Source organism: Phallusia mammillata, chromosome 1 (assembly GCF_965637545.1).
Source record: "Phallusia mammillata chromosome 1, kaPhaMamm4.hap1.1, whole genome shotgun sequence".
Lineage (NCBI taxonomy): Eukaryota > Metazoa > Chordata > Ascidiacea > Phlebobranchia > Ascidiidae > Phallusia > Phallusia mammillata.
In genome coordinates, this window is record NC_137252.1 from 19,800,197 (window position 1) to 19,816,871 (window position 16,675).

The 16,675-nt window shown below is 35.5% G+C and overlaps 1 long non-coding RNA gene and 1 pseudogene across 1 annotated transcript; both read right to left on the reverse strand.

The window, feature by feature from the left end:
* Positions 1–6,517: 6,517 nt before the first annotated feature.
* Positions 6,518–7,840, reverse strand: LOC145232966 (uncharacterized). The gene is made up of 3 exons (XR_013860982.1): positions 7,364–7,840; positions 7,129–7,206; positions 6,518–6,769 (listed from the first exon to the last, which is right to left on the reverse strand). It is a non-coding gene; the product is annotated as an uncharacterized LOC145232966 (long non-coding RNA).
* Positions 7,841–12,962: 5,122 nt separating this feature from the next.
* LOC145209044 (uncharacterized) lies at positions 12,963–14,912 on the reverse strand (annotated as a pseudogene).
* Positions 14,913–16,675: the final 1,763 nt, after the last annotated feature.

A 16,675-nucleotide genomic window follows, 5' to 3' on the forward strand; every position in this document is an offset into this window, starting at 1 on the left:
CTGAGATGATTATATGCTGCTGAAGCTCTAGCAAACAACTCAACTACCCAATGACCACATCAGGGTGGTACCGTCTCCCATTAATGGTCTTTGAAGCATTTTTACATTGCATTTTTAAAAAATGAGGCTTGCCACTCATTAGTGAGTGTTTTTGACTTTCAACCAAATCCTGCAGATGGAAAATGACACATTACTGTTCCAAAATTAAATGAGAAACATTTGAATCTGCATACCAAGATATCCTAATGAATTCGGTCATCCACTGTTACCAATTCTTCTTCACTAGTTGCTAGTGATGGGACGATACCAGGTTTTGAAGCGAGTACCGATACCGAGTACGAGTACCACATGTATATACCTTCGATACCGAGTACGATTACCGAGTACTTAGGTGTAGTGTGGTACTTAGTTGTATATCACTGGTTAATTTATCTGCCATGGTCGGGGTACAGGCGTGCACACACACATTCCGAAAAATGTAATCTCCACGTGACAGCGAAAAAGATATACGTAAACTGGCGGAACTTTTTTCCAATTTTGTGCTGTCCGAAGCAAATATTGGCATAAAGTTGCCCGTATTCTTATGGTGTAACTCGGCCTTTGGTACTCGCACGTTGGTATCGAAAACTGAGGCAAAATATTTCGATACCGAGTACGAGTATCGATACCACTGAAATCGTTCGATACCATCGATACCGAGTACCGGGTACCCGTCCCATCACTACTAGTTGCACTGGATTTCATTTGCTGCACTCTGTTGCGTTCCATTTTTAGCCATACTTTGCACACATTTTACACATTACCGGCCCTTTTTCTGTTACTGTGTTTGAAGATTAGGTGATCTAGTTTTAAATGTGTTGCCATATCTACTGGCTACATTGCAGTGAGGTGAGCGAATTATGATTGTGCCTGTCAGGGCGTTCCATGCTTGTATGACATGTTTATTAATATTCTTGTTTTTCCTGCTTACTCCCATACAAAGTTTAAAGTTATCCAACTCCCCTGTAATGATGCAAAAAACAATAAAAACCTAATGGTAAAAACTATCTTGTTTTAAAAGCAGGTGTTATACTTAAAAATGCATTTAAAGTTGATTTCCTCAATGGAGTAATACCCAAGGATAGTGGTTTAACTCACCATCCATAAAATGGAGCCCATTCAACACAAAAATTTTAACATACAGAAACCCAGATTAATTCATAATAAACATAACTGTACCTTATGTATGCTTTAACAATTTTATTTTTATATTGTTCTACCAAAAGGTATTTGCCTTTTCTATAAAATGACCACTTTTCTAAATGCTGTACAACTTGTTGTTTAAAATGAATTGTTAACTTAAGAAGTGTGTACTTTCAGCTGAGGACCTAATTGTTTAAAAGCTTTCTCAACACTTTTAACGCTGTGGTGTTTAACTTATGAAAGAACCTTTCTGTCAAATGGTGCTTTTCTGCTTGTCTTGGCCACAACAAATGATTTTAGCTGTAATAAACATTTATATGTTCATGGGCAATGTTACTAATTTTGTCCTGTAATGCTGTTTAGGAATTGTTTTGGATGGCAAAGCACCAATTTTTAACTTTTTTCAGCAACCAATAATCAGCAGATCGCTTCTTTCAAAGTGATCTTCACATATGACAACAGAAGTGGGTTAAAAGGAAATTAATATTACGTTTCTTTATGAAGCATGTATTATGTCTCCCTAAGTTGGGTCACGCAATGAGAGCACACATTTTTGTAAATTGCCGTAATGTTTCTTCATATCAGAGTTGCTTTGAAATTCAGGTTTGCAAATTTTAAACAAAGGTTTTTTGCCATGGGCTGGCACGGTGTGGATAACCTAGCTATTACACAGAAATACAACTAAATCACAAATACGAGAATTTAGTCTTGCCCACGGTATATTTAACATTAAAAAATTAATCAAACAAAAACGGTTAGTGATCCTTTTAAAAACATAATAAACTTTTAAAAACGAATAAAATACACGAGATACATGACACTTACGTAACCTGCAAGTTTATTATCACTTCAATTCCAAAGTTATTTGACGTTTAAAGCAAGAAATTGCGATTTCTTGCCAATATCTTCACCCATTGCCCGCCATTGTAAAGAAGCCCATGTGTACTGGTTCATTCAAGCGTGACCTGTCTGAGCGATTTCGCCGAGTTGCGCATCTAGTGAAACTGCACACTGCGTTTTTTTATTACGATTGGTTCCGCTTGAACGCGCCCAGTAAGATTGCGGCGTTTACAATGGAAAAGAATAGGAAAAAGTGGTGTTGTCGTCTGTTTTTTCGTGTTTACGTGAAGCGTAGGCTTTTGAATTTGATTTTATTGATTGGTACAACAACTAGACTGCTTCTGAAAACATATTGAAGAAAAAAACTTACCGCAGGCGGAAATAAAATGGCATAGGTGGCGATTGAATGTACGAAATTTGCTACCAAGTTTTCGGATGTGCATGTATGACGAAGAATGAACCATTGCCAACATATGTAGATCATATTTGCGAAGAGAGATGTAATACGAATTGCTGACAGTTACAAATGTTCTCAAAAGAATGTAACTAATTTTTGAAATCTGTCATATATAAATAAAGACCATGCTAGGCCTAACACATTTAAAATGCAATGACTTTTGTCATCTTGCTTTTTGTTCTGGTACTTGTATTTTTTTAAATGTCAATTCAAGCAGCACAAACTAACCAACCTCATAGGTGTTGATTCCAGATATATTATGTGGATAATTATCAGGGCACTAAATTTAAAAATCAGTCATCATCAAATACTGACCATGCCAGGCTTTACACATTTAAAATGCAATGAATTGTATCATTTCGCTTTTTGTTCTGGTAGTTGTGTTGTTTTTTAATCAATTCATCATTTTAGATGTTGTTTTTGCAGCCTATTATCCAACCTCATAGGTGTTGATCCCAGATATATTAGTTTGATGATTATCAGGATGAAACTGGAAATAGTATCATGCATTATTTTAATAGACATTACCATTAGTTTTAATATATAATTTTTAAGGCATTTGACAAGTTTTATGGTGTTGCATTTACTGGATTGTTTTCAATATAACGGCCTACTTTTTTATGTGTTTTTTGTTTGTTCCATCATTAAAGTAAACCTTTTTGAATTTTTGTACATTGTTTAGTCATATATTTCACCTATTGTTTATCTTTGAGTTGTGACATTTTCATTTCATTTGCATAAGTCAAAGTCATTTTTATGTGTTCATATGGTAAAATTGGCAAAGCATGCACTGCATCTGCATGTAATTTTATTTTCTCCTTCAGCTAAAATCTTCCTCTGTTAGGCCTTCACACAAATACCACTTGGGAAACAAATGTATTGTTTTGCAGCAAAATAAAAAAAGTATAATAGATACACTTTGGAATTGTCTATCTCTGAACTCTGAAGGTGCATACAAATCTAGTATGTTACAGAACATTAACGTTGAGTAAAAATAGGGAAATGCTTAGTACTTGAGGGACCTAACAAATTAAAAAGATACACTTTCCAGTATCAGACAAATTTGGTTAATAGTATATGTTGTTCCTGCTTGTGTCATGTACAAAATAAATTAAATGATGTATACCATATTGTTTTGAATACATTGGTAGATGTTTACTTTATATTTTATTGACATTTTTAAAAGACTTTAGCACAAAACAAAAACTGTAGATTTAATAGTTAAAAATAAACTTATTGCGTCTTGGTTTTACATTTGATGAGTTTAAGCATGTTGCTGGGCTGACGCAACTCCATCTTCTTAAGCCAGAGCCTATCAACAACTTATTACCATTCTAAAGTTACTCTATTCTAGAAAAAAAGTTACCACAACATTAGTTTCAAAAGAAAAGTTTTACCACAGCCCTTTTAAGTTCAGTTTTAACAATATTAAGACAAATAAATCGTTTTGGACTAGTGAACTTCAGTCAATACATTCTTAGTATAAGAGTCGACTATCAACACAAACCTACAGTACAACTTAAAACTAACCTATAACCAATTTTGACAAAACACATGTGGTCATATCAGAAATCTCGCTTTCTACCACTACCTTGGGCCTGTATCTCCATGGACTGGATGGGTGTTTTACCTTTATATCTTTCAAAAAGTATTCTAGTTTATTTAATAACCATTAAAATCCGATTTAAAGGCTTACGCTTCACGTAAACACGAAAAAACAGACGACAACACCACTTTTTCCTATCCTTTTCCATTGTAAACGCTGAAATCTTACTGGTCGCGTTAAAGCGGAACCGACCTACTTTTATTTTTAAAACACAAACGGAGAACATTTTTATTTTTAAAACACAAACGAAATTTAATTTGTAGGCTATCAGATTAAAATACCCGAAAATCCGAATAATTATGTCAAACTTATATACAAAATTTTTGTTCGATCCGTTTCTTATCTACAAAGATATCGCCCCATCTAAGTCGTCGCTAAACGGGCAGTGTTCATTCTCTGCCTAGTAGTCTCTGGTCACATCCAAAGTCTATATAAAACACAAGTTGTCCAATCTATTGTTACGCAATAAAGCCTATGGAGCCATTTTGTGTCCAAAATGACACAGCGCGGAAAGAAAAATAACACATAAATTGTCTGATTTTTACAAACTGGATAGTTTAGACGCAAATTTAATTCGCCAAATTGAATAAAAATTTGGGGTTCTAACATTTCAACGCAATATCGAAAGCTAAATTGATGTTTTTCATGTAATTTTGGCCGCCAAATTTTCATGTAAACTTTAAATATTTGCGTTCAGCGAGCATTATGACACTCAAATGTTAGAACCCAAAAGTTTTATTTGATTTTGCCTATCAAATTGGCGTTAAAGCCCACCAGTTTGTAAAAATCAGACATTTTATGTGTTTTTCCCTATATCTGCTGTATTAATTTGGACACAAAATGGCGTCCATGCGGCTCTTTCGCGTAACAATTAATGGGTTGGACTACTTGTGTTTTATATATACTTTGGTCACATCATAGAGCACTAATACTAGAGAAGTAACTGATTGTTCACTCAAGCGTGAAATCAATCATAACTTTTGTTGTTCAGCTAAAATATATATTTTTTAAAGCATTAAGGTATGAAACAACTTCATTCTTTGGGATAAAGTTTTAGTTTTGGAAAAAAACAAATAAATAAAAAATTGGGGCACCTTTGTTTTCGATCAACCTCTGCAGATTGGTCAGGCTTGGATACCGTTGCCACGTGACCATTTTCATTTGTTTTTGCTAGTAATTGCATAGGACGCTTGCAACTTTTCTCAAAGTTTGTTCTAATAAATAAAAGTTTCTAGTATTGTACACCAGAAACTGTTCCTTTGTATTTTTTTGTTGCATTGACTGCTACAGTACAGAACTTTATTGGGAACGTTGATTAAAATTCTGAAAAAAAAGCGAAAGTATAATGCAAGAAACGAAAAACATAACAAGACTAAACTACTTAGGGGGTCCGCGGACTAAAAAAATTGTTAAAGGGGGCCGTGACGACAAAAAGGTTGGGAACCATTGCCCTAACCTGACCCTAACGTCAATCCTCCTTCGTTGAAGTCAGGCCTTTTCCAATCGGCGAAAATCGGAAAAATATTTCATGAAATACTGCCGCCGAAGTCAGGCCAGTCAGGCTTTTAGTCGACCCCTGCAGGGTGTTTAGGTTATCCCACTGCTACCAACACCAATGTATCACCTCAAGAAGTGGACGCTATTTATTCGATGTACCAGACGTTTTCATTGATGTCTGCAGATTGTATATTCAATCATAGTCTTTACATACCCTATGATGCAATGTGTAAAGACGTGCCTACTTTGCCTAATGGTTAATCCAGCACTGCCAACTGTTGTACTAATCTGAGTTTGTGGCTTCTGTCATATTGCTTGGGGTCACCAATGTAGCGAGGTGTTTATTCGAGGTAGCCTACATCATAATAGAAAAACACAATGTGCGAATACGCCGCATAAGGCGAGAGTCAGAGAAAGAAGGCAATCTGTCCGGTTCGCTGTAGTATGAAAGCACCCGAAAGAGGCCGCTACATGCGCATGTTTGCAAAAATGCATGCGACGTTTTTGGAATGCAACAAGTTGTTGCCCCTCAGTTTTTAATAAAAATCTTTGATGCTATTATTTTAAATCAAGAAGAAAAGGCAAAGTACTCGGTGCAGGTGTTACTACACGTTAAACAGGTCACCCGATCCGTCTGGAAGTCCCTGATTAACATTTTATTGGATGACATAGCAGACCACCTACCAGTGATGTTCTGTCGCCCTCAAAAATTTGTCACAAGAAAAATCCAACCTCAAAGGTGCTACAATAGACAAAACTATGCTACTTTTATCACCCAACTAAATCTGCTTGACTATGACTTAATAACTAATAAAACAGATCCAAATGAAGCATTTGACATTTTACTAGCACATCTACAAACTAGTTTTGAAAAAGCATTTCCCCTTTCAAAAAGTAATGGAAAAACTGAGAAAAATGAGTGGTATGATAAAGAATTGAATGATCTCAACAAAGAAAAACAAACTGCATACAAAAAATATCTTAAAAAGAAAACAACAGGTAGAAAACTTCAGTACCACCAAATGCGCAACCAATATTATCGAATGATATATTCCAAAAAGAAAATTTATTATCAAAAGCTGTTTTGTAAACACAGGAATAATGCAAAACAAACGTGGAAAACAATAAATATCAGATGTATTTAGGATCCACGTCCAAATCCTCTATTTTTCTCTTTCCAACTTGACCTAGTGAAATTAAAATAATCATTGATAAATTACAAAGTAAACTAAGCTGTGGTATAGACGGTTTACCCTCCAATGTCATAAAAAGTCTGCCATTGGGAATAATTAATTGCCACATAGGCTATTTAACCTTTGTTTGGAAAATGGAATTTTTATCCAGGCTTTTAAAACAGCAAAAGTAGTGCCCATTCATAAAAAGGGGGATGTGAAATCAGCTAGTAACTACAGGCCTATCAGTCTATTATCAAACCTATCTAAAATTCTGGAAAAAATTGTGTACAATAGACTATACACGTTTTTAAACAACAAACATTTTTTTTAATCCACAACAATTTGGCTTTCGAAAAGGTCATTCTACCCACCATGCTGCTTCCTTATTGATATCCAGTATCACAGATGCCTTTTAGAACAATCAACAGGCCGTCGGAATATTTTTGGACCTATCAAAGGCATTTGATACTAGTATAGATCATACAATATTAACAGGAAACTTAAATCATCATGGCATTAGGGGGGTTACCTTAGATTTCTTTAAGAGTTACCTCTTTAATCGAAAACAGAGGGTTCAACTTGGCAACAAAACATCTAATGACCTACCGATAAGTTGTGGTGTTCCCCAGGGAAGTAATCTTGGCCCGTTACTATTTTTAATATACATTAATGATCTGCCAAATAGTATAACATCAGGACAGGCAATCATGTTTGCTGATGATACAACCATCCTTTTTGCAAATAGAGATACAGAGTGATTATTCAATACGGTAAACTTGCAACTTCTAAAAATAAATGAATGGCTAATAAGTTATTAGTAATAACCAATAAATTATCACTTAATGTTGTAAAAACCAAAGGTGTTCACTTTCGACCTGCAAACTCCAAAACAGGGCCAATACGAAAGTTGGATATAAATGGCCAGCAAATAGCAACAGCCAAATCTGTGCAATTGCTTGGGCTAACTATTCACGAGAGCTTGTCTGGAAAGAACACATGACAAACATTTTGCAAAAAATTAAAAGAATATATTACTTAACTATAAAAATTAGGCCTTTATTAACAAAGCAAGCTCTACATTGCATTTATCAATCACTTATCAGAAGTCAAATTATTTATGGAATAACATGCTGGTATCATGGTAATAAAAACCTTAAGTATGAGATTATCTGCAACAAGTTTTTGTACATGACCTATGGCCTTGAATCTCAAAACCTGGAAGAAACATTGAAACATCATAACATATTAACAAACGAGCAACAGTTTAAACTTGAGTGTGCAATGTATTTATACAATTACCAAAATGGTCGATTACCTCAAGCATTTGACCATTTTTTTTCATCGCAAAACGGTAACCAATGGTGTAAGACTGTAAGTACTCGACAAACCGAAAGTGGTTATACCATACCTTTTTGCAGCAGCAATATCATACAACAATCCATTAAGTATACAGGTCCCAAATGCTGGATAGACTTTAAAATTGATGTTGTTCCAACTTCGAAAAAATTATTTACAAAACAAGTAAAAAATACCCTCCTGGAATACTAGCAGCCGGACAGCACCTGGACCGATTATCTTACTTTTCTACTCACATATCACTACATAACTATTGCTTTTTTAGATGTCTCCACTGTATTATTACTCTGTTTACTGTGATGAGTTTTTTGGTGGACACCGTAAAGCAACTATCTAAGAGCATGGGTTTTCATGCTGTGCACATTCACTAAACTGCATTTCTCACCACTGTTCACAGTACTTAACTCTCACCACTATTGTATACATTTGTAAACTTGCACTATTACTAGGCAAAATGTTGCCACACTAGTTTTGCACATGTTTTTTAATTATTATTATGGTTGTCGCACAAGTTATCTTACTTGTGTTGTGAGGTGAATATTTGATTCACCAGCATATATTGCTGTTTTTACTGGTCATGGTTATTCCCATGACCAAGCACATTATTATTACACTGATTTGGAGCATGCATGTTCACTTAAAACCACTGTCGTTTGGGGTGATTTGTTTTATATGCACCTGCTAAAAAGTCCCTGTGTTGTATCAAAAAACAAACGCTGCCGCTCGGAGTTTTTCTTTTTCAGTTACATCATTCGCAGTTAGCAACCAATCAACTATGCTAAGTGTCACGGAACGGCAATAGCTGAGCTGATGGTGTCCCCCCCCTACTCCTATATCCCACGAACCTATGGACTCATTGATCTGTTTATTTTTTTTAAACTAATTGCTTTTTTGTGCCGTTTTTATTTCGTCTTTTGTCTTTCTTTTTTATGTTATACTACCTTTTCTATCGTCACTATGTTTGTGCTACACCCTTCCTTCTGGCGCCGGAAACTATCCAACAGGGTTTCTTTTGGTGGTTTCTTTTCCTGTTGAACCCCACCCTCTTTCCCTAACACAGGTGGTTAGCTTTCAGGTCCCAACCTGACTGGTTCCACCAACGTTGTGGAAATTGGGTTTATGTGGTGCTTCATCTTTTTCCATCAATAAAGTGTTGTCCTCACTGTGCATTTGGTGTTTCATCATTTTCATTAGTGCAGGCTTTAACGTGTTTAAGACCACTAACGGCTTAAGGTATATGCAAACGGTTTTCACACGTCAACTCTAAAAACATGGGCAGGAACTTGGCCGAATGGTCTGGCGCGCCTGACCCATATACAGACATAAAAAACTCTGATCGGGATTCGTCCCCGGGAGGTTCCTGGGTTCAAACCCCGTGAAAAAATAAATAAATAAATAAATAAATAAATAAAAAAAACACTCTAAAAACATTCAGTAAACGCTTGCAAAATATCGTTAAAATCTGATCAAAACTTCGAAAATGAGAGGCGTGTATCATAAGCGAATACATGGCATAACCGCTTTAAAAATGATTTTTGCGCGGTCGACCTATGTAGCCTATAAAGCAGTGGTTCTCAAACTCGGTTTTAGGGGCCGCATGCGGCTCCCAACTACTTATTTTGCGGCTCGCACCATACCTCAGAAAACCACCAAACATTGCCATTTTAGCTTTCAAAGTCATTTTCTTTAGTGATTTTCTCAAGATTTCGAATTTTTGCGGCTCCCTACACACTTAAAAAATATCATTTGGCCCCGACAATAAAAATGTTTGAGAACCACTGCTATATAGGTTCCAGATGACAAACGGCTTAAGGTAAACGCAAACGGTTTTTACAGGTCAGCTCTAAAATACATCCAGTAAAGGCACATAGAATGTCGTTTAAATCTAATCATAACCTCGAAAATGAGAGGCGTGCATCATAAGCGAACGCAGGGCATGACCGCTTTAAAAATGATTTTTGCGCAGTCGACCCACATAGCATGTACCTATGATGACGCAAACTTGTCCTATGCACCTTTTCCTCATTTTTTTGCGAAATCTGGTGTTCTGATAATAAACAAAGACCTAAGCAACTTTGATCTATTTGTATAGGGACACTCCAGAATGTAACAGTGTGTCACATTCACTCTTTTCATCCACTGCTATATCAACGCAGGGTTGCCAGATAAAAAATGATAAAAGGTGCCAAAAACTACCAAAAAACCGCCAACCACAACAAAAAAGAGCCAAACAAAAAACGTTTAACGCCAAAAATACCGCCAACCATTTTTTTACAAAACTAGCAGGAGAACGTACATTATACAGTTGTATAAGTCACTTTATTAGCCGAGCTGCGTACAAATTTGGTAAGTAGAAAAATTGGAATGGATGTGCGGGAACATTTGTCTGTGTACCGTAACAAATTACTGGGAACTTTATTTTCCGGGCCAGTACTGGAAAAGAGCTAAGTTCCAAAACCAACATTACCTGACTGTAAAATGTTGTGTTGTTTAATTTCACGAACAAATATTTACAAAAGTATTATATGGTGCCCCATGAAATCAAAACAAACTATTGGCGATTGTAAGTTTAGCCGTAAACATACAGTAGGCCTATGTACCTATTGTATGGTGGCCCATTGTTATCAATCACTTTTTTTTTTTTAAATACAAAAAAGAAATTGAAAATGAAATTGAAAATGAAATTGAAAATGAAATTGAAAATGAAATTGAAAATGAAATTGAAAATGAAATTGAAAATGAAATTGAAAATGAAATTGAAAATGAAATTGAAAATGAAATTGAAAATGAAATTGAAAATGAAATTGAAAATGAAATTGAAAATGAAATTGAAAATGAAATTGAAAATGAAATTGAAAATGAAATTGAAAATGAAATCCTTCACGTAGCCCATCGCTATCATTCCAATGCCTTTTCAATGGGCGATGGCCCATCGCTATCAAAATCCACAGACATCATATGCGCTATGACAATTTCGTTCATTTATCACGTATTGTCTGCAAGCGCTGGCGATTGACTTCCTAGGGATATCAAAGCCAGTGTGGTGTTGTCAATGGCAATAGGTATAAATCTTCATATAGGACTAGGTGACAACTGACAAGAACACATTTTTTTGCAAACGTTATTTGATCTTGTAAACGGAAACTAATGGTTCGGATCAGAGTCAGAATGTTTTAGGCGACGACGGGATGCATATTTGATGTTGTAGCATAAAAAGGTTGGGGCGATGTGCTAAAGCACCCCAATGTGTAACTTTATTAAGCCACACACATTCCTTTAGCGGGTGATTTCAAAACGGTTTTGTAATATAAAGTGCTGCTGTTTTTCCGCAAGTACATTGGCCCAACGTTACCGCTTAGTTGAGGCACTGAAATTGAAACTACTTTTCAACAAAATGCTAGAAAACAACGATCACACCAAGTTAACTTCGTACAATTTTGCAATACCAACAAAATGCACATAGATTTTTTACCTAATATAGACATAGATATTGCAATTTTTAAGTTATTCAATTTTTTGCACTTTAATTTTAGTTTTATGTATAAGCACTATGAAGCGAACCAAAGAAACCTGGGATGATTTTGAAAAACGGGTTGGCATGAAACGTAAAAAAAATCAAGGAAAAGAAAGCAGTGTGCCGGAAGACATAATGGCCCATCAACCCCATCTGGAAGAGTTAAAAAGTTCAACCCATTAGACACAAGGGATTTTGTACCTTTTCCCTTTGATGAGATAAGTCTTCCTAACATCAAATTAGCTTGTGAAAAATATTACCAAGCTCCACAAGGAACATGTGATGTGTTGGCATCGGATCGAGGACCTTCATGCAGAAGGCTTGACCAAGTAAAGGGCAAAAAGTTTTTCACATCAGATTTTTAGAATCAAGTACACAAGTCCACCGAGTTTCTTCTACAGTTTTACCGAAAGAAAACAATACTTGTGATCCTACCGCATCATGCAGTGTGCCCAAGTCAGTTTCAATTAGTACTTTGCTAAAAGCTGGCAAGCTTATTAAAAATGAAGTTAAAGTCATCTCAACCCAGCTGGAGTCATTTTCTTTAAGTGAAAGTGCATGGCTAAAACTGAGCAATTCATCATTACAAGTTTCAACCTCAGCTTTTGCAAGTGGTGCATTTCGAAATGCATATATGGCACATCAGTTACCACCAAAGCAATTAAAATGAGAAAAAATGGTTTTAAAATTGTACAAAGAGGAAGCAGTTTCTACCATTGAAAATGATTTAAAAATGTCAACTGAAGACCATTGTAGAAAACAAGTTCAAATGCATGCTGTGGCCAAGCAAATAACACAGCAGTTCTCAGCAAAGGCACCAGCTGCTTTTGGTGACACTTTTCATTATGATAATATCTACTTTTGTAAATATGATGGAAACCCTGCTACCATTGAAGCTTTTTGTGAGGGAATGTTTACAAAATATGTTAATAATGATGGTACCTGTGCTAAATCAACTGTCAACAAAGAGCTACAAGAAAAAGCTGAATGTCTAGTGCATTTTAGCTATGTTTTTTCTAAAAATCAATTCATGCTTGTAGACATTCAAGGTGTGAAATACAATCTACTGGACCCAGAAATTGCAACCACCACCTTATTAGATGACAACCTGGAGCTTTTTTTCTGTGCTGGCAATTTATCAACAACAGCCATAGAAGAATTTACGTGCCACCATACCTGTAACAAATTTTGTGAAATAATGAAATTGACACCATTACAACAAAAATATGCTGAAAATGAAGCTGTAACTAAATAAAAATAAATACAATTGTTTTAAGTGTTCTTACTCTGCTTTTGTTACTTCTATTCCTTTCACTAAGTTACAACAAAATAAAGTCAAAACTTGGTGTTTGCTATTTTCTGCGAAAGGTCAACACACAATACATAGTTCATCTTAAAAGCCAGCAGATAAATTATGGCGTAAAAAGCAATACTTCTGGGCAGCATCTTTAGATAATATTAAGTGAGGGTTAGGTAAAAGTTCAGTACATTTAGTTTTTAGTTCTTCATCAAGCCAGTCTTCAGGAGCAGAAAGCACACCAGAAAACTCAGCAACATGCTTGAGATCTTCTCTCTCAATTGGAAGGCCTTTACAAGAAGAACCATATGATTCTGGAGAATCAAATAGGTGGTCTGGAATTCCAGTTGGCAGTTGAACATTTTTTTGATGTCTTATCCGATGACTATTCCAGTTGCTGACAAATATTTTGCACTCTTGGGTTACAATTGGTTCATACACATAAAACAAAAGTTGACGATCTAATACACAATGTGGGTTATATTTTCCGTTAAAGATTAAGGACTTCAGCTGGGTTTTAAAAAAACATCTCCAACCTTTCATGAAGTTCCCTCCACCAACGCTCAATTTTATTGGTATTAGATGGCCCATATATAACACTATCTGTGGGGTCTTCAAGGTCTCCGTGTTTATTTCTTAAAAATGTGTGTATAGTTGCCATTTTGCCAGTTTCAGTGCCCCTGTCAAGTCTCAAAAAACGTGGCATAATATTCCATGTGCAAAGATATTCTAAGTATTTTTTTCCAATTATTAATGGGTTGGAGTTCGAATGGGTTACAATAAGGAACAAAATTTTTCTGAAAAATGTGTCTAATGCACCATATATTCCAAGAGGAAAAGTATAGTTTTGATAGCCACACAGTTTATCATGTCCATCCAAGGAAACCAAATGAAGTGGACCATCACTATGAAACGGCTGTTTGGGTTTTTTGGTTTTTCTTTTTACATTTCTTAAAGCAACTCCATCTGGATCTTTTTGTGCTAATACATGTTGTACTAAATGCCTTGGAACAAAGATATTGTGTTTACATCTCAGTTTTTGGTTCATTGCCCTGTAACCCAACAATTTACCAGGACCTTGTAATTCCTTGTCAATTGCATTACAAACATCTTCAAGTGGTGTATCATAACAAATATATGATATGTCAAAGAAGCGAAGGCGACGGTCCAAAGTTGCAATACTCCATTGATATTCACTATACTTCTTCTTTACCAAACTCAGGATTTCTTTTCGCTTAAAATTTTTTGCAACACACTTCTGCAAATAGTTTTTCAGTTCCACATTTTGTTGCCACATTTTTTACAAAGTGAGGGAAATTCTTCAAGTAATATATGGTTTAATACATGATCAACATTCATAAAAAAATCATATACTTGATCGCCAAAAACCTTCCAACCTTTTTATCCTACAACATCAAACCAGGGCTGCCACTTTTGTTTGAATGAAACAATCTAGTTTGGCTTTAAAAAATATCTAGAATCATCTAGATTGAAAAATAAAACTATATCCAAACATAAGTTAATCCAATTTTGTGTAATACATTAGCCAAACAACAACACATATGAAAGTTTTCCATATAAATTGCTTTATATTAGATGTTTAAGAAGCTTTACTTCTTCCTTATCATCACTCTTTTTTTCCTGTTGAGGCTTATCTGGAGTGGAACGTTTGTAGGTTTGTACTGTTACTATGGTCTATCTAGATTTTTAGTCATCATCTAGATCCCAAATTTCACATCTGGGGTTAACCAAAACTATCTACATCTAGCCATGAAATATCTAGAGTGGCAGCCCTGCATCAAACATGCATCCTGCCATCGCCTAAAACATTCTGACTCTGATCCGAACCATTAATTTCCGTTTACAAGATCAAATAACGTTTGCAAAAATGTGTTCTTGTCAGTTGTCACCTAGTCCTACATGAAGATTTATACCTATTGCCATTGACAACACCACACGGGTTTTGATATCCCTAGGAAGTCAATCGCCAGCGCTTGCAGACAATACGTGATAAATGAACGAAATTGTCATAGCGCATATGATGTCTGTGGATTTTGATAGCGATGGGCCATCGCCCATTGAAAAGGCATTGGAATGATAGCGATGGGCTACGTGAAGGATTTCGTTTTCAATTTCGTTTTCAATTTCGTTTTCAATTTCAATTTCATTTTCAATTTCATTTTCAATTTCATTTTCAATTTCATTTTCAATTTCATTTTCAATTTCATTTTTAATTTCATTTTCAATTTCATTTTCAATTTCATTTTCAATTTCATTTTCAATTTCATTTTCATTTTCATTTTCATTTTCAATTTCATTTTCAATTTCATTTTCAATTTCATTTTCAATTTCATTTTCAATTTCATGTTCAATTTCATTTTCAATTTCATTTTCAATTTCTTTTTTGTATTTTTAAAAAAAAAAGTGATTGATAACAATGGGCCACCATACTATTGCCTATGCAGAGGCCAGGGCTTTCTCTTTTCACTCGAACATTTACTTGGCGAATAAAAATCCACCCATTTACTGAACCTGATTTTTTATAACGTAGTTATTAGGGTTTCAAGATCAAGATTGTTACTACCATATTTAGCGTAATACAATTTAGTGAAAGTAAAGTCCATGCAATATGCCAGATAACATTAGTTTGGCTTGAATTCTTACAATAGCTTAATTAGAAGTGTTTTTCCACTTTCATGCACTTTTGCTTACTGTGGTAAGCTGGTTTCAACTTTTAAACAACAATATTAAACATTAAAAACGTTTTAACTTCGATGACACACTCTTATGTCACTTCCGACACAAACATTCGGATTCCCGTTATATTTTCTAATGTCTAGTGATCAGAGACTACAATTGTATTTGTTGGCCAGACATGAGCATTCATGACGTAGACCAGGGGTGTCCAACCTTTTTGGCCAAAGGGCCACATGCGGTTTACGAATGATTGCGCGGGCCACTGAGTGTTAACTGCTAATTTGTAATCTTAAAATGGCTGTCCACATGTCCACTTTTCTTAGTATATTCTGTTAGCGTTACTTGCTTTTCGTTTCTTATTTGGCATAATCTATATCACTGCAGAGTGCGTGAGATATTTCACTGCTGAATGCGTTTTGCGCGAGTGTTTGGTTTCAGATGTACAACAATGAAGCAATAAATATTGACTGACTCTTGAAGCAAGAGTAAGATTGTAGACGTAACAAGGCAGAAATTGTGATGCGTAACAATGTGCATTGTGATGCAATAAATGTAACTTGAACAGTTGTGTATTACTCTATTGACAAAGAAATAAAGCAAACAATAAATGCCAATCCTCGGAATGTAAGATCGCCATAAATTCGGCAAGCGTTAATTAAAGTTCATAATATGAGTCATTTCGAAAAATACCGCGCGGGCCACTCAGAACCTTCCTGCGGGCCACGGGTTGGACACCCCTGACGTAGACAGTCTTTCAATGAAATATAACATTAACCTGCGTTGTAAAAGCGCAGCTAAGGAATCTAACCTAGATTTTGTTGGGTCAAAAAGATTTGACAAACAATGCCAAAACTTTCATTAAAAAAGCAAAAACGCCAAAGAAATCGCTTGGGTGCCAACCAGTTCTATAAACCGCCAAATTTTACAAAAATATCCGCCAAACCGCCAGCTGCAATTTTTGGTGCCAACCACTCTCAAAAAACGCCAATTGAGGAATTTGGCGACAAATCCGCCAAATTGGCGACCCTAATATCAAGCGACACTGGAAACGGTC